Source organism: Theropithecus gelada, chromosome 20 (genome assembly GCF_003255815.1).
Source record: "Theropithecus gelada isolate Dixy chromosome 20, Tgel_1.0, whole genome shotgun sequence".
Taxonomy (NCBI): domain Eukaryota; kingdom Metazoa; phylum Chordata; class Mammalia; order Primates; family Cercopithecidae; genus Theropithecus; species Theropithecus gelada.
In genome coordinates, this window is record NC_037688.1 from 16,930,986 (window position 1) to 16,954,312 (window position 23,327).

Sequence of the window (23,327 nt, forward strand, 5' to 3'; positions counted from 1 at the left end):
GATTTTGATGATTGGAGCTTTTACAATATATAAAACCAATTCCAAAATGTGAGCTCCATGAAAGCAGTGACATTGTTGTATTCACTTATGTATTTCTAGAAATTCTAAGAGTCTGTGGCACATGCTAGGTCTCAGTATTTGCTGAATGAATGCATGACTGCTATGTTCAAGGTGCTATGTTACTATTGGTAAGTTGGGAAAAGCTACTTGTGATTCATCTATACTTTTAGTTCCTTGGTCACCATCATTGTTTGTGAAATAGATGGCCATGACTAGAAGGCCAGTCTATTAGCCTTAAATAAAGCAGTACTAACTGGCTTTGGGGACTCAAATCTATGACTTTAGTCTATTGAAAAGTATCTTTTAATGAAACTTAATCAAATACAGACATCGAAATTAACTGGGAGGGAACTGAATCCATAAAACATGGAGTTTAGAAAAAACACATGTGGAGAGGAGAAATCTGTGAGGTTCTGTGAGGAAAAATTATTTTTTTTCTAGCTTTATTGAGACAAAAATTACATATTCAGGATGTACAACATGGTGATTTGATACATATATATGTACATTATGTAATGGTTCTCATAATTAAATTAACATATCATATACACATAGTTATCGTTTATGATATGTGTGTATGTGTGTGGGAGTGAGGACACTTCAGATCTGTTGTCTTAGAAAATTTCAAGTATGCAATACGTGTTATTAACTATAGTCACCATGCTGTATATTAGATCCTCAGGACGTATTTAAAAATGTAGATGTATTTAGTGCAGATACAATGCTGGAATTTTTTGATGCCTATATAAAGAAAATAAGTAAATAAGTCAAACCCTTTGTTTAAACCATGGTAAGGAACTGAAAGTTCTACAAAGCATATTTAGTAGAAAGCTCTGGTCTTAATGACACTAAAAGTACTCTTGTAGCTATCAACAAACATTACTTTCTTGCTTATTAAATGCTTAATTATTTTCTGCTTATAACTTTCACATTGTATGTTGCCACATAGAAAATGTATTCTCTGTTTATATTAGCAATAATATAGTTAGATATACTGACAATTTCTTTATTCCCACCAAACTTCTGGTTTTCTAGAGAGAATGGTTTATCCAATGAGGATGGCAAATGGCAGTTTCTGGCAGCAATGCTAGTGATAGTAGATTTACTAGAACACAGCTTGGAATTTATTTTTCATATCCAAAGAGGTAAATTGTCTTTGTATATTATGAAGTCCATAATGATCAATTTGTAATTGGAAATCCTTGCCACCGAACAAGCTTATGTTGTAGCATGTTGGGGGAGAAAATTATATTTACAGTGGTATGTTTTAACAACAAAATGATTCGTGCAAGATCTAGCAAAAGCAGTTCATAATCCTGATGAAGTCTCTTGTGGAATCAAACATTCTTTCATTTTATATCTACGCTGTTTTAAAAAATACAATTTATTTTTCAATTATAAAAGTAATACTTGCTTATTATAGAGAAGTTAAGTGTAAAACATAATCTCAAACACCTAGGGACAATCACTGCTTTCATATTTTTAAACTTCAATTTGTTTTGATTACACAAGTTAAACATGTTTAAAGAAGAAATTTAGAAAATTCACACATGCAAAATATAAGAAAATGAAATCACTTGTAATTTCACCACTAAGAACTACTTCTAACATGTTGGTCTCAATTCCTATATAGATTATACATACAGGTATTTAAAATAAACATTTTAATTTTTAACAAAAAGGAACCCTATATATTCCGTTATAATTTTTTTTTTTTTTTGAGTCGGAGTCTTACTCTGTCGCCCAGGCTGGAGTGCAGTGGCCTGGTCTCGGCTCACTGCAAGCTCCGCCTCCCAGATTCACGCCATTCTCCTGCCTTAGCCTCCTGAGTAGCTGGGACTACAGACACCTGCCACCACGCCCAGATAACTTTTGTATTTTTTTTTTTTTTTTTTTTTAAGTAGAGATGGGGTTTCACCGTGTTAGCCAGGATGGTCTTGATCTCCTGATCTCCTGATCCACCCGCCTCGGCCTCCCAAAGTGCTGGGATTACAGGCGTGAGCCACTGTGCCTGGCCTGGGTGCTAATTTTTATTATCACTTAGTGCTTCATTTTTCATATTCCTAGGCCAATAACATGCTTTTATAATACCACTTCTACTGAATCTATAGAATTCCATTATACTACAATTTATTTTACTAATCTTTTACTATTGGCATGTTATAGACAAATCTTCTTAATGAAGTGTTGACACCTACACCTAAAATTAGTTACAATTTTTGGATTAATGTTTACAAATGAAATTTCTGTGAAGGAAACAAATAATTTTCCTTTTCACTGAGAACATATGAATTTTCATATACACTGTATATCAGCATGCTTGGGCATTGCATGTAATTATATAAATATTTGTTAATGTCCTGGTCAAAAAAGGCAGTCTTGCGATGTTACAGTTTGGTGACATAAAGTCTGGTGATTGTAAAGAGAGAATTATTGAGCATTTGAGGTGTATATTATTGAGCATATAATTAATGAGCATTTGAGAGATATATCTAATGGCCATATAACATTATAAGACTGGAAAGAACTGATGTTCACTTACATTTCTTCATGAAATGAAGATTTTGTGAGGAAGCTTGTGTTAACTGCACGTCCTAGAGTAATAGAGAAGCCAAGTGCCAAAGAGTCTGGTACTGAATTGGAGAGAGGAAGGTTTTTCAAGATGAAGTACAACTCTAGTTATCAGATCTTCTCATCTGCTCCCTTCAGTAGGAAGGTTTTTAGTTAATTCTTTTTTCCCTTTAGTTTTAATTTTCTTTAGAAATGGAGTTTCACTATATTTCCCAGGCTGGGTTTGAACTCCTGGGCTCAGGTGATCCACCCATCTCAGCCTGCCAAGTAGCCGGGACTACAGATTTTACTAATTCTTCAACACTTTTCCATTCTGGTGCCCCCTGGCTATTTCTTATTGCTTTCTGCTCTTTTTTAAAAATTAAAAAACTTTTTTTTTTTTTATAGATGTCTTGTTATGTTGCCCAGGCTGGACTCAAACTCCTGGGCTGAAGCAATCTTTGCGCCACAGCCTCCAAAGTAGCTGGAGCTACCAGTGTGTGCCACCACACCCAGCTTGCTTTCTGCTCTTACTAGCAAGTGTGTACTTTCTCTTTCTCACATTTAAACTTAATAGATAAATAATACTGTTGGTTCAGAGCATCATGATTATTCCTTTCCTGACCAATCCCATGATTGGTCATCCCTTTGCACCATGCCATCTCAGTTGTCAGCTGGACATCCAAGCCTAATCATTTACCACCAGAGAAGCAGAGTCAGGGATGCTAACTGTGTGATGACCCCATCCACAGAAGGACCTTTTATTCTTTTCTGGCTAAAATTGAGAGCAAAATCGGCTTCTCTCTGACATTGGCCTTTTAATTTTTAAATTATATTTCACTGAATAAATTTCATATATCCACTGGTCATTTATATTTCCTATTTTGTAAATTAAGCATTAATGTGTTATATTCCAAGATTAAAGTAAAAAATGCAAACGTATTATTGTTAAACAAAAAGTAATTAACATGATATTTTTTGCTTCCTGAGTAGTTTTGGTGTTGGAGAGTACTGGAATTTCTTAAATTACTTAAAATAATTTAGACCTGCTATTAATTTTATATCATAAGTGAGTAGTTAATGCAGACTTAGCAAGTTCATCACTGTTGTTTAATTAAACATAAGTTGATTGTAAAGAGAGAATTATTGAGCATTTGAGAGATTGATATATTAACTGTATATGAAATGTACAGATACTTTCTTCACATTTATCAAAATAGCCTACAACAAGATAATTAGGGATTACTTTTGAAATTTAAGGCATTTAATAGACATATTAATTGATATCAATTTTTCTACAAATAGCCCATTAAGTCAAAAACTGTTACATAGAAAATAGTTTATCAATAAAAATCAAAATATAAATTTTTTATTTGCAAAGTTAATTGCCTGCCACTCATATATTTTCATTTATTAAAATTAGTGATTTTTCTTTGCTTTACTGATAAATATCCATAACAGTCAGTAAATCTCAATTAAATGTTGATGGTAGCTCACAATCAATTTACAAAAATTGTAACAATAATATACCAGGCAACCAGAAACAACACAATCTATGTGTATTATACTAAGAAAGAAAACTATATGACTAAGTTTTATTTGCATATTTTTAACATTAGGTAAACTTCTAATAATTAAAAAATAGCCTGTTTAGGGGAGGATGCAGTCAGTTGATAGAATATCATATCAGAACTTTTATAAAAGTGCTGGTGACTGAGGACTCTTCGTAGGGAAAGTGAACATTTCATGTTAATTCACAACATCTATTTGATGCCAGTTTGTACAAAAAATTATAAAGCTCAAAAGTAAATAATAGTAATACTACTAATAAGTCAAAACATCAAGGCTTGGGACAAATGTGTGTGACTCATAATTCGTCCTTGGATTTACGTGATTACTGCAAAATTGCAATCAAATAAAATCAAAAGAAAAGCCAGAAATAATGATAGTAATCTTAGAGGAGAGTGTTAGAATAAATGGATCCAAATGAACATTACATCATTTTGTTTTTCTAATAGAAAATCATACCTATTAATGGATCATAAAATTGAGTCACATAAGCATTAACAATAAAATAGGAAAAAAATTGAGATAAAGTAGGTATTATTACCCATAATAACAAATATTTTGCTATGAAACTTTGGTTTTAGTTATATATTTGGGGGTATGTATGTGTGTGTATTGGGTGGTGTCATAAACTATATTTCTATTGTAAATCACAGCCAAAGATGAAAAAACAGATATGTTATGAATGTCTTGTATAATGATTAAGAATGTTATATTTTGTGGTTTGTCTTGTAATGTATGCTGATATGCAGCTATGAATATCAACTTGAATCAAAGTGTCCAGACTTGAAACATGGCTGTAGCATTTAATAGATGGGTGACAAAGGAAAATTTTCTTGAACTCTTTCTGTTTCCCCATTAGTAAAATATATACAATAATAGTATCTGACTGGGTTGCTACAAATTTAAACAGAATAAATGGAAATGAACATGTCAAAAGTTAGGCCATAGTGAACTCAAAATAGTAATATTAAGGTTCTCATAAATGATTCAAGTAAGGTTATTTAGAGAGACTTCCACTCCTGACCAAGATGGAGTGACAGGTGATAGATTTATCATCCCACTTGGAAAAAAAAAACACGAAAACGGGAAAAAATATATGAAACAATGATTTTCAAGACACTGGCCCTGAGGCAGTGGAGCACAGGGATCCCTGAGAGATGGGAAACAAAGGAGATGACCCCAGTGATTGCCCCAGTTTTCTGCCTAGAGACAGCCTCAGGTGGAGCCAGAAGATCCCCCTGTGGGAATACAGAGCTGAGTGTCCAGAGAGATGAAGGCAGCTAGAGTTTATAGGAGAGAGTACTTAAGATGTGGGAGCATCACACACACAGAAATCCAGAGATTGCAGAGTACTTCTTGAGTATTTAGCTGAGTACTATTCAAAGTGTGTGTGTGTAAAATCTATCCAAGGCTACAAAAAGGGCCACCTGAAAGGATTAAAAGGAACAGTACTCAGATGTCACACAGGGCCAGTTCCCACAAACCAGAGTGAAAAAATTCATAATTCATATGGGACATTGGGTAGAGTATTCACAAATTTCTTGCCTTAGTGTTGGGAAATAATTAGCATTAAAGTAAACAAGGCTGTAGTTTTGCCTAACAAGTGTTAATAGCAGAACCCGAAAGTGTCAAACTGTTTACAGGTGACTTAACTATATCCCAGAACAACAAAGCTCAAGAATATTTGTGATACTACAAAAATACCCAGTCTGTAGCTACTTATGCCTAGTGTTCCATTATTGGAGCGCTAAGCATGTGGGAGTTATTTACATCCTACTGCTCACCACCATGGTCTGATTGCAAAAATTAAAAAAATTGCAACCTCAGGCATAAATGGGTTAAGAAGGTAAAATTCACAATGTCTGGCATCCATTAAGCAATTATGGGGGAGGTAAAGAAGCTGGAAAACATAACCTATAATGAAGATAAAAATCAATCATTTGAAATCAACCCAGAACTGACAAGTATTAGCGTTAGCAGAAAATACCATAAAAAGTCTGAATAACTGTATAACTGTATTCTATTTACTCCAAAAGTTAAGTAGAAATATGGAAGATACAAAAATGACCCAAATGAGACTTGGAGTTGAAAACTGCAACGTTTGAAATGGCAAAAATAGTGAATGGAATGAATGGCAGATTAGACACTGCAGAATAAATGTTTAGTGAACTTGAAGATATAGCAATAAGAAGTATCCAAAATGAAAGACAATGACAAAATGAATCAATGATCAGTGGCTCAACCTGAAGTGGTATAATAGATATGCAATGTAGTTCACACAGGAAGGGGCACAGAAAAAATAGTTGATGAAATAATAATTTAAAATTTCCAGGGCTGGGCGCAGTGGGTCACACCTGTAGTCCCAGCACTTTGGGAAGCCGAGGCAGGTGGATCAAAACGTCAGGAGTTCGAGACCAGCCTGGCCAATATGGTGAAACCCCATCTCTACTTAAAATACAAAAATTAGCTGAGGGTGGTGGTGGGTGCCTGTAGTTGCAGCTACTCAGGAGGCTGAGGCAGGAGAATTGCTTGAAACTGGAAGGCGGAGGTTGCAGTGAGCCAAGATCATGCCACTGAACTCCAGCATAGGTGACAGAGCAAGACTCCATCTCAAAAAAAAAAAAAAAATTCCAAATTGAGGAAAACTATAAACTCACAAATGCAAGATGCTCAAATAACCCAAGCACAAGGAAAATGACACCAAGGCACGTCATGATCAAATTGCTTAAGACCACTATGCTCTGCTTGGCCAAACCCACGGCTGGAGTCACTCTAAAAGTGTTGGCAGGGGAGTTCCCTCAAAGCACCACCCCAAACCATCCTGAGTTAGGGCAGCTGGAATTCTAAAAAATGAAGCACTAAATGCCAAAGGGTGATCAGTCCAAGTATTGATTAGGGGAACTTTCAGGAGGCTGTAGCATCCTTGCATTGGACAGCAAGAAAGATTCTACCCAGGTGTATTTGTAATGAGGGGGTTGGGTTATGGAGTTTATATGAGGGTTTAAGATATTTGGCTCAGTACTGGGGTCAGTTTTTATGTGTTTATTAGCAACACCTTTAATCTTTCACTGTTTTGGGCAACAACCAGAACAACTTTATCAGTGCCTAGGAATGTTCAGGGCCCCTGCTTTGGTCCAAACCTGCAGGAAAAAAACATGCAGCTGTGAATGGGTCACAGGGTGGTCAAGACGTTCAGTGTTTTTTGGTCAGAATAATGAAAGTGGGGGGTGGGGGCAACTGAGGACCCTATACACAGTTAAGAGGAAATTATTGAAAGGAGCCAAGAAAAAAGCCACATTACCTACAGAGGAACAAGATAAAGATGCCTGCAGATTTCTCACTGGAGAATGAAATAAGACAGAGGAAAAACATCTTTAAAGCAATGAAAAGAAAAGGACAAACCCAAATCCTGTCAACCTAGAATCCTCTCTCCTGTGAAAATATTTTTCAAAAATGATGATGAAATAAAGGCTTTTTTGGAAAACAACCCCCAAAGAATGGCACATGCCTGTAGTTCCAGCTACTTGGAAGGCTGAGACAGGAGAATCGCTGGAACCAGGAGGTGGAGGCTGCAGTGAGCCAAGATCGCACCACTGCACTCCAGCCTGGGAAAGGCAGAGAGAGACGTCGTCTCACGAAGAAAAAAAAGAATATTAATGCCCAACATTCCCGTATTCTAAGAAATACTAAAGGAAGTCCTTTAAGGAGAAATAAAACCATACAAGATAGAAATATGAATCTATATAAAGAAATGAAGAGCACTAGAAATGATAGCTACATTGGTAAATATACAAGATTATTTATAAAAATCTCCTTAAAAGATTATTGGCTATTTAAACAAAAATAAAATAATTTATTGTGAGATTTATGACATATGTAAAAATAAAATGGCTAAGTGGAGAGAAATGGAGGTACACTGTTGTGAGGTTTTAATATTTTACATGAAGTGGTAAAATATACCTTGAAAGTTAACTATGATAAGTTAAAGATCTATATAGTGAACCCTAAGGCAACCACTAAAATAAAAAGACCCAAAACTAAAAGGTAAAGATTATCATATTGAATTTAAAAGCATGACCTGAGTATATGCTGTCTACAGAAAACAAAATTGCAATATTAACACACAAATACATTTAAACTAAAATAATAGAAAAAGATATACCATGCTAACATTATACCACTCAAAAGAAAGTTGAATTGTCTATATTAATTTCAGATAAAGTAGGATTCGGAGCAAAGAATATTATCAGGGTAAATAAAGGTCATTTTATAATGACAAAGGGGCCAATTCATCAGGAGAACATGTCAGTTTTAAATGTTTAAGCATGTAATAACAGAGCTTGAAATACATAAAGCAAACATGAAACCGCAAGGAGAAATAATCAAATTCACAAGTGTAGTTGGATTATTTCAATATCCCCTCTCAATAACTGACTGAAAAATCAGGTTATGGAATACTTAAATGGCAGGTTCGCCATCTTAATCTAATGGACTTTTATACAATACTCCACCCAACAACAGCAGAATTATTTTCTAGGAGTCATGAACCATTTATGAGGTTACACAGTATTTTGTACCATGAAACTAATCTCAGTAAACTTTAAAGCATGTCAGACATACATTGTATATTCTCTGACTACAATAAAATAAAATGACCAGTCAATGACAAAAAGGTGTCTGGAAAATCCCCCAATACTTGGAAACTATGTAAGACACTTCTTAATTAACCATAGGTAAAAGAAAAAATAAAAAGGGATATTAAAAATTATTTTGAATTGAATGAAAATAAAAATATTATACAACATACAAAATTTGTGGCATGCCATTTAATCATGAATGGGAAATGAAGAGCGTTAAACACCTAGACATTATAAAGCTGCAATAATTGAGACAGTAAGTTATTGGCATAAGGACAGACAGATCAATGGAACAGACAATCTGGAAATCGATCTATACATGTATAGGTATACATGATTATAAAAATGATAATTAAAAATTACTATAGTTTATGATATTTGTGCATTTGTATGGAGATATAAACCTGGAAATGTAGGAAGGGATCTTGCATATCTTTTTGGGAAGTTTGAACATATTATCGTGAAGATAATATATAGCTACTGAAGAATTATAAAGGAAGAGTAACAGGATAAAATTTATTTTCGAAACCTCAGAGGGAAAGTGGTATGGAAGATGGATTATAGAAGCATGAGACATGACAGGCAATATAATCAGGAGGCAGTGAGGTTGAATAAAATAGGGGAATATTTGAGATGTATTTAAGAGGACAGAACCTGTGGTCTTTTGTGGGTGATTTAATAAGGTGAAGGATCATGCAGTAGAAGGTATCAAGAACAGATCACAGATTTCTAAGCAGAGATCAGTACCATTCACTGGGATAGAGAACAAGAGGAGTAAGTTTTGAAGGGCTCTTGATTATTCCGTTTTGAATTTGTTGAGTTTGAGATTCTTTGGGGACTCTTTTGGGGAGTTGTCCAGTAGCCGGAAGGATACTTGGGACTAAAGATGTCAAACGAGAGGACTGGTTTCATGGTAAAAATACGGAAGTGGTCAGTATTTGTATGGAAATTAAAGCCATTGACTTGAAATTTCACAGAAAAGAATGTGTAAAATAAAAAGCGAAAAGTACGGAAAATGTGAAGTGTAAGTCTGGAAAGTAACAGCATTTAAGGAATAAGCAGAGGAAGAAAAGTTACTGAGTGAATCCAGAGTTTATTTTTTGGGGATGTGGGGCGGAGAACAGATTTTGAAGAGAGAGTGTGTGTGTGTGCACGCGCGCGCACGTGTTGCTGGCAGCAAAAGCGCTGCATAGGGAACTTGTCTTGAAACTTTGTGTTTCCATCAAAACTTAAGAGTTTTTACTCAGACTACGTGTTTATGAGAGAGGACTATTGGAGATGAATATTGTCACCTTTTCTTGACCACACAAAGACATACTCACTAAGGAGACTAAGCAGGTAGAATCAGAGATAAGGGAGGGGACATTGGTATCCAAAATTGGAAAATAGGCAAGTAAGATAAGGACTGTAGTTTGTCAGGTTGTCAGCAGGCAACATTGCACTCTCAGATTGGGTAAGATGAGGCAAAGAGGCTTGATAAGGACACTGTTTACCAAGGTGTGGGCAGAATGTAAGGAGACTATGCGATTGTGCCTTTCACAAGGACAGGAAGATGGTGATGCTGTGACTGCCTAAACAGGCAAGAGGAGGAGCCGTTACCCAGAACCTGGCATGAGAGAGCTTCGTGGAGACTGTTGCTGAAGGAGTTGCAGACCTTGATTGAGGAGGCTTGCAGGGAGGGGCTGGAGGGTATTTCCCTTGATCCTCTCTTGACTCCTCCCCTCACTTCTCTTGTCTGTGCTCTCCACTGGCCAAGTCCCATTGGAAGCAAGGGAGTCAATTACAGTAGTTCATGTACAGCAGCCTCTGGGTGCAGAGCAGGTTGGAAGAGAGATGGGCGTGGATCCGAAGGGAACAAACAAAATACACGAAGCATAGACTGAGAGATATTGTTACTGGAATTCATCCCAAAAGGTCACTGGGGACTCTAGTTGAATAGAGCTTTAAGGGCAGCAGTGGGGAGGAGGTAGATTATGGAGAGTAAATTAAGGATGAACCAGGAGTGAGGAGGAAGACCTACTATTAAGGGAGGGAGTTTGGGGAGTGACTGGAAGTAAATTTGCTGTCATGGGTGGCAGGCACGAGTTAAGATGGTAGATTCCTATTTATGTCTATATGGTGAGTCATTCAAAATCACGGACTCAAAACAGTGTCTGTTTCCCAAGATAGCCCTGTAATTTTTAATTTACCAGAACTGTGAGAATGATAAGGCTGGTTTGATATAAACAGACACATATTAGGACCAATCTGTAATAGACTGTATGTTTTCCTTTCTCTATGTTCATTGAACCTTGTATACGCATGTAAGTTCTGCATACATTGTATTGTGACTGTTTTCTGTGTCTACCTCCCCCTACAAGATAGAAAGTATACCACTTTTAAAATTTTTAAGTTTTAACTTTTATGTGAAGCAAAACACATTCTTTATTACACAGTTGACTTGACATAGTATAGTATATTTAGAGGAAAAGGTTTTTTTTTTTTTTTTTTTTTGAGACAGCGTCTCCCTCTGTCTGTCAGCTAAGCTGGAGTGCAATGGCGCGATCTTGGCTCACTGCAACCTCTGCCTCCCAGGTTCAAGCGATTCTCCAGCCTCAGCCTCCTGAGTAGCTGAGATTGCAAGCATGTGCCACCCCATCGCAAAGGCGTAGTATAACTCATGAATGCAATTTTGCTATATTTAGGGTAGCAAAATAAGCTATTTAGCTGTGAAGTATAGACTCATCCCTCTACTGTAGATACTACATACCTTGCTTTTATCATCCATTTTATCCTCAAGAAATAGTTTTTCTTGAATGAGTTTTAACCCCTTATTTCAGGGGAGAGTTTGATTCTTGTGTGGCAAGTCATATCAGCTTTGCACAAATGCTGGAACATCTCTTACGTGAATTTAAGTCTATTCGCTAAGCCATTTCTCTCCATGAAGGATCTTCAGTAGGCTTTTGTAGGATCTTCCCTCCTGTCTTAACTAGTTCCATTTCCAACCTGGTATTACAGTGCCTGAGTTCTAAGACTAACTGAGAAATATTCCCTGTCTAACTGGGTATAAGAGGGCAGAAAGTTGCTTTTAGCTACTTCATGACATAAATATGGTTCTGTTGTTTAAGAAATACTTTGACATATTTAGAAATTCTCAGTAATAGTTTTTGAAAGAAAAGTATAAACACAATCCTGCCTCTTCCCATCCTTTGATGTTTGACAATTCCCATTTCTGTCTTCAAAGTTACATTATTTGAATCCAAATTCCGTTTCTTATTTAATTCATAAAACATAAATATCATGAAGTACCATAAGAGCACATCAGCCAAAACAACAAAATATTAAAACATAATCAAACTAATTCTAAAACAAAAGGTGAAATTAATATCTAAGGAAAAGGAATCTGAAAAATTTCAGTCTGGTTGCTGGGGTCCTTCCTATAATAGACAGAAACATACATATATGAAAGAAGGTAAATCAAGTTGAGCTTAGTGCTTCTTTGATTTTAATGTTTGTATTTAACCCTTAAGACCAAACTCTCCAAATGGTTGTTTAAATTAGTGTAGTAGAGCTGGGCGTGATGGCTCATGCCTGTAATCTCAGCACTTTGGGAGGATGAGATGGCGGATCACCTGAGGCCAGAAGTTTGAAACCAGCCTGGCCAACATGATAAAACCCCGTCTCTACTAAAAAATATAAAAATTAGCTGGGCAAGTTAATGTGCGCCCATAATCCCAGATTCTTGGGAGGGTGAGGCACAAGGATCGCTTGAACCTGGGAGGCGGAGGTTGCAGTGAGCTGAGGTTGTGCCACTGCGCTCCAGCCTGGGGGACAGAGTGAGATTCTGTCTCAGATAAATAATAAATAAATAAAGTAGTGTAGTAGGATTAGTAAGCATAATTGTGCAGCAAAAGCAGAATTGTCTGCTTCTGAAATGTATATACCTCACAAAGTATGTACTTTCACATACATTGAAGTTTCATTTGTTTAGGGACAGCTTCGTTTTTAAGCTTACAAAATAGGTTAACTAAACTGATTTATATTTTCACATAAATATTGGAGAGGTTGAAGTTGCCAAGGTGGATCCATTGTGGAGCTTAGACACAACGGAGTTATATGTTGTACATATTCCTAAGACTTCGTAATTCTAAAATATATCCTGCTTATAGGATGTGTTATAAATAGGTTGCTCCTCGAAATACTCATTTACCATTTTATTTTTACTAAAATGCTGAAAATAATCGATTTGGCTATTTGGATTATTTAGTTTTGAACATACTATTTTTTTGGTGTTTATAAAAGGCTATTTAAGTAATTGAGTGTCATTTTCCTAATATTTTGAGTGCTAGAATTTTAATCTTCTGTAATTAAAAATAAATTTTCAGATTGAACATAACAGTTATTTTCCCATATACTTCATTGAAAGTGATAAAAATGGATAACATTCAGTCACGAACTGTGCCTATTTCCTATGAAATGTCAAGCTTCCGTTTCATTAAATTTGGAGAGTTTTTTGAGGAAATAATATACTGAAAGAAAGGAAATAAAATTCTTAGAAAGCTCTCAAATGAGTATTAATAGATGAAATTTGAATAAGACTGATCAGATGCTGGAATAGATGCTTTTTTTGATTGCCCACATTGTCTGAAAACTGTTCAGCAGAACAAAGGGTTTTATGGATGAAAGACTGGTATGAAGAAACATGAATGTCAACCCAGGCTGTGAAAGACAGTCTGCTAATGAAATATTCTAAAAGTCATTTTCAAGGTGGTCGAAAGTTTTCACTGATGCGCACCAATGCTTTTGATAAAAAATTATATATATCAAATAATTACGCAAGTGTTGGCTCTGGGTACAGAGAAAATAAGGTTAGCTCACATGCACCCAAATATTATGGGAACATTTGTGTGTCATTCTTTATGATAGAAAATGATCAGATTGCAGATAACATTACTTTGGTAGTAAATTTCTTTCTTCTTACTTGTGAAAAACGCCTTTTTCTGCTATCTAGGTTATGCTAACTAACTTTGGTCTATGATTTACTACCTTAATGGTTAGCTCTTTATGTGCAAAGTGTAGAAAGGAGATGATTATCATTCAAAATTGAACTTTTTAAAAACATCCTTGAGTGAACTTTCCTGATAAATGGAAGAAGTAATGGCTTTTCCCTGAAGGTCCACTGATCCACCCTATTCCGCCAATGACACGTGCCTGTCCTCTATTCTACAGTATGCATTCTTTCTTAAGACATATGTGTGTGTGTGTGTGTGTGATGTATATATGACACACACACACACACATATATATATACACACACATATATGAGCCACATATCATTATGTGGGTTTATAAATTGATGGAACTTTGTGTTCAGATGTCTTTGGGATCTAGCTGCATCAGTTTCCTGTGACTTTGATTTTAATCATACAAGGATGATGAGGATGCTCTTTGAGCAGTGTCTATAGATGGTACCCCATACAGAGAGGTCTGTCTTTAATGAAGGGTAGCAGTGGTTCTATGACATGACCAAATTAGTGAAAGCATGATTTATAAGGTTTTTTAAACGTTCTAGATCACACGGACAGTGGGAAGTTAACCGTCTTTCCCCGTCCCAGTCCCGGATGACTGACTGAATTGCAGTGGTCTGATGACAGTGTCAAGCTTTGTGTGTCTGGGTCTGGCTTGAGCTTGTTTTACAAAAGGCAGCTAATCTCTGGTAGATAGATTCTATGTCCATTCTGTTTTATACTTTCATAAATAAAATTTTAATTACCTGTATCATTGATACAAACATAAAGAAGAATTTTGCATGAGTTTTAATACTCTTCGGGACTGACCTGGTCCCAGTCTTTCAAACTGTATTTGCCTGAATACATAATATGCTATTGCCAGTTTGTTATGCACCTTCCCCATGCACTATCTTTCCAACTTGAAACTGCTCATCAGCCTAGATTCAAACACAATGATACCTTTTCTGCAAAGCTTCAACTGACATTCTTCCAGCAAAGGTAATCTTTTTGCACATGTTTATATAGTATTTTTACATATGTATATGATGACAGTTTTGTATCACATCGTAATTTACAAGTATCTTTATGTGTACTAGGGAGCGCTAAAAGTCAGGGGCCAGAACTTACTCATATTAGAAAATAATCAGGGTCGAAAGAGGTACTCAGTAAATATTAGTTTAAAAAAATGATTCAGTAGTAAATAAGAGTATATAAATAGCATCTTTACAAGTAATAAGGAAGTTTAAAAGAAAATGGAGTCCAAGATATGGTGACATACAAAAATAGTGTAAAAAATGGGACCATCTTCATGAAGAAGTCGGGACCCTTGTGCACGGTTGGTGGAAATGAAAAATGGTGCATCTGTTATGGAAAACACTATGATGGTTCCTCAAAAAATTAAACATGGCATTACTCTATGTTCCAGGAATTCCACCTCTGGGTATCTACACAAAATAATTGAAAGCAGGGCCTGAAAGAGATATTTGTCTACCCATTTTCACAGCAGCATTATTTACAATAGCCAAAGGTAGAAGCAACCCAAGTGTCCATCAAATGATGAATGGGTAAACAAAATGTGATACGTACATCTAATGGAATATCACCACCCCTAAAAAGGAAGGAAATTCTGACATATGCTACATGGATGGAGCTTGAAGACATTATGCTAAGTGAAATAGGCCAATCAAAAAAGACGAATACTGTGTTATTCCACTTATATGAGTTACTGGGAGCAGTCAAATTCATATAGACAAATTAGAAAGGTGGTTGGCAGGAACTCGGGAGAGGGAAATGGGAGATTGTTCAGTGGGAGAGTCTCAGTTTTGTGAGATGAAAAGAGTTCTGGAGATTGTACAACAATGTGAATGTACTTAATGCTACTGAGCTGTATACTTAAAATGGATAAGATGGAAACTTTCATGTTAGATGTATTTTATCACAGTTAAAAAAACTGAAAAGAAAATGAAATCATCCTCATGATCACATTACTGATTACATCAGACTAAGCCATGCCGAAGGTGCTTTAATATCTATAATTTTAGTTACAGTCTTTGGGCAGCTAGTCTAAATAGGATCATCTCTTTTTTTAGGGATATTCACATACAAAAGAGAAGTTACTGTTATATAATTTTCAAACCAATCCATCAAGATTTATTTATTGCATACTCAAATATGGTGATTTTGAGAAAGGATAACAATGAATATCAAGACGGTGGTTATCCAACTATATTTTGAGGGCTTTTATATAGCAAAGTCATTGCTCATAAAACAAGAGAATTGACACAGCTCCTTTGTCAAGTCAGACATTCTGGAATTGTTCTAGAATTAATCTTAGTTGAAAATTAACTCAAGAAATTCAGAGCGCTGATACTGTTAAAGAAGGAGAATGAACTTTCCGGTAACATGGGAACATGCTCAGATGGATCTACTTATCATTGGCTTTAAATGCTCACCTAGAAATTGCTTTTGTAATGTACATTTCTGAAGGAAAAGAGGCGAAACTGGAAAACCCATGTCTTTCCAACCATGTTTCAGCAATAATACAGTCTTTTAGTTAGATTTGTCCAATTCCACTTTCCTACCTCTGAAGCTGTTGGAAATGGCCCAGGTTGGTTCATTCCAGTGAAGGACAAGTTGAAAGACAAATACCAAAAGTGAGTTCAACAGGAGGTGGGAAACTCAGTCTGGAAATTTCAAAGTGTGTCATTGATTGAGTGGAGATAGAGACAAATATCAAGTGGAAAAGTGTGAACCTAAATAGAGAACCAGGATTGGCAAAATCAAGGGGCAGTAGGTCAGAGGAGATAAATAATACGGGATCTAGCACTAATAGACCTAGCTAACAAAACTAATAGCTAACATTTGTGGACCAGAGACTATATCCTGAGCCCTCTTTTAATTGCTTTTGCTTATATTAATGCTATAAATCTTTTCAATGCTTTATCTAACAGATATTATTTCCCAATGTCTTAATTTTTATTACTCCAAGAGGAGACCCTGAGACAGGAATTCAGGTGCAAATATTTTATGTGAGAAATGATTCCAGGTTTTCTATTCCATGTGAGTGAGTGAGGAAGTGAGACAGGGAAATAAAGAAATCAAATAAAGATCTGTTAATTAGTGGGTCTGTGCTATGGGCAATAAAGGTTCAGGTACCTCTGGAGACTACATGGAACATGCTTCAATGTTCCACCGAAGGATGAGGGAGCTGGGAATGATACCAACTCCTACACCTCAATGCTTGGGGGTTGCTTCTGGGAAATTAATTCTTAAGCACTATCATATTACCATATTCTGAAAACATCCTAAGGCAGAGAGCCGCAGGAAACAGTTCATGGTACGTAAGGAGCTGCAGCTGGTGTTTGTGCAGTGGTATTAATAGCATGTGTTTCATTGAGTCTGCATGTGAGGAACATGGGACACAAACTTAACATTCATGTAATTTGTATTTATTCTAGAAATATAGACCATTGACTGAAGGTAGGTTTCTGCATTCTGCTTGTGTTTACAAGGGTAACTCCAGTACAACTAAAGCAGATAAAACAAACGTAGAAAGACATCTGACACATTAAATCCATAGGCACCACTGATACATTGTTCATTTGTTCATTCATTCATTCATTCATTCATTCACTTCTTTGTTCTTCGATTCAAACATTTGTTAAAAGTGTCAGCTTGGAGTCTGGTAAGGTTTTATGCACGGGAGATGGGGTGGGGAAGAGATACGATAAAGAGCATTTATGACAAAATTTCTGCATCGTAGAGCTGACATGTTAATGGAAAGAGACAAAACAAAGAAATACAATTTCAAAGGACAATGAATATATTGAAGAAAATAAAATCATATTGAAATTAGTCAAAGTACCAGAGACTTGGCCATACTTGCTAAAGGAAAAGGGAACTTCTACTTCTTACCAGAGTTAGACTCCTAGATAGGATATTGAGGACTGTGGAGTCAGTAAGTGGTAGCACACCAAAGAAGAGATACATAATGAAAGGTAAACCTGTTGCCAGCAGGCTTGGTGCATAGCTGCCCTGATTAGAATGATGATGAATTGTGATGCTTTGTAAAGAAGGAAGTGATTTCACAGATTACAAGCATTTCATCGCAAATTACATGTTGCTCATTTCAGTACACAAGTATGTTCTCAAACATGTGGTAACTTCAGGTCAGGTATTAAGAAATTCTGAGCCGGGCGCAGTGGCTCATGCCTATAATCCCAGCACTTTGGGAGGCTGAGGCAGGCGGATCACCTGAGGTCAGGAGTTCGAGACCAGCCTTACCAACATGGCAAAACCTCATCTCTACTAAAAATAGAAAATTAGCTGGGCATGGTGGCAGGTGCCTGTAGTCCCAGCTACTCGGGAGGCTGAGGCAGGAGTAATGGCGTGAACCTGGGAGGCAGAGCTTGCAGTGAGCCGAGATCATGCAATTGCACCCCAGCCTGAGTGATAGAGCAAGACTCTGTCTCTATGGGGTGTTGTTCAGGTTACATGCTGTAGGTCATATTTGGAAACTAGTCTACTGTGAGGTATCTATAATCTATAAAGAAATGCATCTTTAATAAGCAATGTTATATGGTGGGGCCTTAAGAACCAGGAAGCAGGTATGTTGAACAGCCAGGGGCAGATTGTTCAGAGCATGAACATAGCAAGTAGGCAAACACCAAGAACCTGAACTTGGAAAGAGCTTGGCTTATCAGAGATTTAATAAGTCAGTGAATGAGGGTGAGGAAAGTCTGGGGAATTGGAAAAAGTAGGCAGGGGCTATACCAGGCAGGACCTTAGAAGCACTACTTTTGCTCAGCTAGGCCAGTTTATTTTTCATGTGATAGAATAAATTTAAATTTCATCTTTTATTCCTTATCCTCAGTGCAAAACAAACACAACAAACAAAGCTACATCTCTTGAAAATTAAAGGGAGAAATATCACATTCTTGGAACTGTGCACTAATATGTCTCTCTCCTCTGCACATGGACCCTGTGAACACAGCATTGCTAGCTCCTAATTAAATGCTTGGCCTATAGTAGGTGTTCAAGAAATATGAATGATTTGTAACTGACAGAAGGTATTTTATGTTTCTTGTTTTATAAGGCATCCTTAACACTGTGGGATCAGCACACAGGATTACAATGATGTTTAAGATGAGATTTTAAGGCAATATGCAGTCTTTGAGAGACCACTGAGCAACTAGAAATCATAAAGAGAAACTCCTGGGGTTCAAGATTGTTGGCAAATTTTGACAATTTACTGACCGTTTAAAATTAACTTATTATTTTTCTTTGGCTATGAGTTGGTCCTTATCTCAATTATAATACTGGTTAAGATGTTTTTCATTTATTCATCCATCTAAGGTACATACTGGGCATCTATTGCATTCTAGGCATGTATGCTAAATGCTGAGCAAACAATACGTGGTCACTGTTCTTACTGCTTAAGGAATAAATTCAATATAAAAAAGGAAGTGTAATAAAACATCTGTCACACAATTATAGACTCTCTGGAATGTGAGGTGTTAGAGCTCAGAGTCTGGAAAGGAACTTATGCAAAGTAACATGCAAATCGTGGCATGCTGACATTTGTCAGCAACCACTGTTGGATAATGTCAAATGATAGGCCTGATTGTACATGCAAACAACAAAAGTATTAATATATATACATAGCAGATTCTTGAAGGTGCACTTGTTTGCAGAGAGTCTCAATATTTCACTAAAGTAATGAGGTAAAACATTGAAGGTTTTAAAAAATCAACAAATTTTATTCAAAAATTATGAGAAAAAAATTGTGCAGATCTTGGACCTCACACATATATTCCTGAAAATGCTTTCCAAAGATATAAGGACACAAGTAAAGATTTTACCATACAGATTTTTAAAGCTTTTTTCTCATTTTTATTAATTCACATGCCAAGCATGCTTCCTCTTCTGTCTTTTGTATTACTGAGTCTGGAAGGCTTGTTACTCAGAGTTCCAGATGGCCCATGCCATAACCTCATTCAGATCCCTGTTCGAAGGTCCCCTTATCATAGAGATATCTATCACTTCCTGTCACTCTGTCTTCTTTCTCTACTTTAGTACGATTATTATACTTCCATTATAGGACTTAACCACTGACTGCCATATTTAATGGTGTGCATTGTTCTTCTCATCTGTCTCTGTCACTCAGTCCCCAGAACAGAAGCTCCATGAGAAAAGGGAAAAGTATTCCCAGTTTGGGAAAAGGTAGATATTGCACAGTGAGATATTTACGTAAATATTTGTTGAATGAATAAATTGCAAAAAGAAAAAAAACTAGCTGTCCATTAGTAGGTTATTGGCCAAATATTTTAGGTAAGCATATAATAAAATTCTATACAGCTTTTAAAATGGCATTTTTAGAAATAAGTATATATAGTTTATAACATGGCAACATGTTCGTAGTAAAAAATAAAAGTAAAGTTTAAAAAACAGGCTTTTTACTGTTCAACATTATTGTTTCTCTGTTGCCGTCTTTGCATGCATACATATTTCTGTGTGTGTGTATGAAAAAGAAATAAAGATGTTAGTGGTAAGTATTTTTCATGTAAAAAAGATAAAATGATAAAGACATTTTTAATCCCCAGATAAATTAAGCAGTTGTGTTGAGGTTTAAGAATTTTGTGGGTTTTGCTTGTTTGTTTCTCTAGAGTGACCCATATTGACTACATTTCAAAGTACTGTCACATCTAATATCTTTATGTAGGTAGCCAGTTATTTAGTACTTAATTCAAGAATTTCATAGAGATTGTATGTGCAAAAGCACTTGCAAAATAATATTATTGTAATATGCAATATTTTAGCATCCTAAACACATAGTTTTAAAATTTACCCCTAATGTATGTTTTCAAATAAATAATATATATATTTTTTGAGACAGATTCCCGCTCTGTTGCCCAGGCTGGAGTGCAGTGGCATAATCTCGGCTCATTGCAACCTCTGCCTCCCAGGTTCAAGTTACTCTTTTGCCTCAGCCTCCAAGTAGCTGGGATTATAGGCACATGCTTGGCTAATTTTTTTGTATTTTTAGTAGAGACAGGGTTTCGCCATGTTGGCTACCCTGGTCTCAAACTCCTGACCTCAGGTGATCCGCCTGCCTAGTACCTCCCAAAGTGCTGGGATTACAGGTGTGAGCCACTACGCATGGCCTCAAATAAATAAAAATTTAATGTAAGTAGCAAACTTTGTCTTTTGATTTCAATGTGGCTTTTGAGTTTTGATTGCTTACTTTTGTCTTCTCTCTACCAAATTTGGCATTAGTCTCTTATGAAAAATAATCCATTTATCCCCTCAGTTCCCAGATAAGTCTGAACTCTTCAAATATATTTACAAGAAAATTCTGGTCCTGCTGCTTTGAAAATCTAGAAGGATAATGTTTATGAATATAATACCCCATCTAAATGATACTCCTTAGGCAATCTTTCAGTATTTTTCCCAATATGGATCAGTTTGTGAATTCCCAAGAAAGACCAAAAGTACATTTTAAACTTCTTGAAACTTTTTAAATCTTAAATTAAATGCTTAACTCTCTTTAAATGTGTGACACCATCCATCACAATTTTATATTTAGACACATAATAATATATAATCTCAGCTTTCTGTCCACTTGTAAAAATGGGAATAGACTTGGAGAAATAAGCAATTTCCCAACAGAAAATTGGAAATTCTGCCAGCCAATTCCAGGTGACCTGCCATCAATCAGTGTTAAATTCTCTGGGGCTATTGTTGAAGGGTATTGCTATTAGTGAAGGGCTTTACCTGGTGACTAATGGTATATAACAAATACATTGAAGAACTATGAAGACCCACCGAATCTGTAATTGTCTGGTAACTTTCAGCAGAGACCTTTCCTAGTAATTGAGAAATAAAGTGAGATTTTATAACCTTCTTGCAGTTCTCGTATTAAAATCTGTTTTTAGAGAAATAGGTGAAATGATTATGCCATGCAATTAAATTAAACTAGCTGACAAAATATTTCTTTATGACTAAACTCTTTAATGTAGGCATTTGGAAATATGTGGTATCATTTAGAACATGTGCTAATGTGACAATTATTCTGATTCTAAAGTTAAATAAGAAGTCTAAGTTTATAATAAAATCTCCCTGTTTGATATTAATTATGATTAATGTCTGAAATGTAATGTTCCATGGTTATAATTTCCTTGTTTGCTTGAGTGAGTACATTAGGAATTCATTAAAAATGCAAGCTCTTCAGATACCTGAAAACTACAAATATAATGAGGTTATATTTGTTAATATATGTTAATATATTAACATATATATGTTATATTTGGTGGAGGTTAGAAAGCATTTTTCAGTAAGAAACCATGACTGGGGTGAACCAACAGCTGGCAGATAAACTATGATGGATTTCTAGTACTGAAATGAAGGGGCAGATAAATGGGTTTGTTCACTGATGTCAAAAATCAAATCCATTCTGATGTAAAGATGTAATCGCCGGGCCAAGCTGCCATTCCTCCAATTCTTACCTATAAAGATTGAAGCAGGTAAGACTTAAAGCTTGCAAAAGTGGCTCATGCTGGGGGTAAGCCATGGATATATGAAGGCAGCCAAGAATCTGAAGTTCTCAAAAAGCAGTTTGTCTTAAAGTAGTGAAAATAGTAAAATCAATCAATTGATTGCTTGATCAATCAATCCAGGACTCCTGAAACAGCTGCCTCACCAGGTGGTTGTGCAGATTAGAGGAAATGAAGTACATAAAACACCCAGTCTTGTGTTTGTTCTATCTGGAAACTGTCATTTAAAGTGATGCTCTAGAGTTAGTTGTGTGGTGGTCAATCAATTGGCGTTTGTCCACTTAAGATGAAGTGATACAGTGAAAAGCAGGGTCCCTCCACCCTTATATCTCTTGGGAATATTGTCTGCAACCAAAAGAAGGCTGAAATTGCAAAAGGATTATTGACTACAGAAAAGCAAAGCATGGACTAATGAGAAGAGAGCCTTGAAGGATTTCTTCTGAGCAAGCATGAGGCTGTACCATGGGAACCCATCAGAAATACAGTGTTGGGAGCATATGGTGATGGTTGTGAATGAAAATCAAATATCTGATTCAACTTGGAGAGATAATCTGTGAGGACGTACTTAAGAAAATCTCAAGACATAATATTTTCGCCTACTATTATTACCAGCAGTGTACAAAATAAATCGTGCCTGGGGTTTATATTTTGAAAGCTATGCGTAAGCCCTGAAATCATTATGGGATTGGATAAAATAATCCATAGGATGTAGGAAAGTGACACTTAACCACAGTCCTTCTGTAACTTGAATATAATTCTGCTTTGTTAACTGCAAGATATAATCAGTAGAATCAAGGAGGTCCTAAAACAGGCAGCTAAAATAATCAGTGGAATGATGCATTATTAGGTACACACTGTAAAAATTAGAATTTTATTCTAGAGGAATAAGAGTTATCTTAGTCAGCTTGGGCTGCCATAATAAAATACCACAGACTGGGTAGCTTAAAAAAACAGACATTTATTTCTCAGAG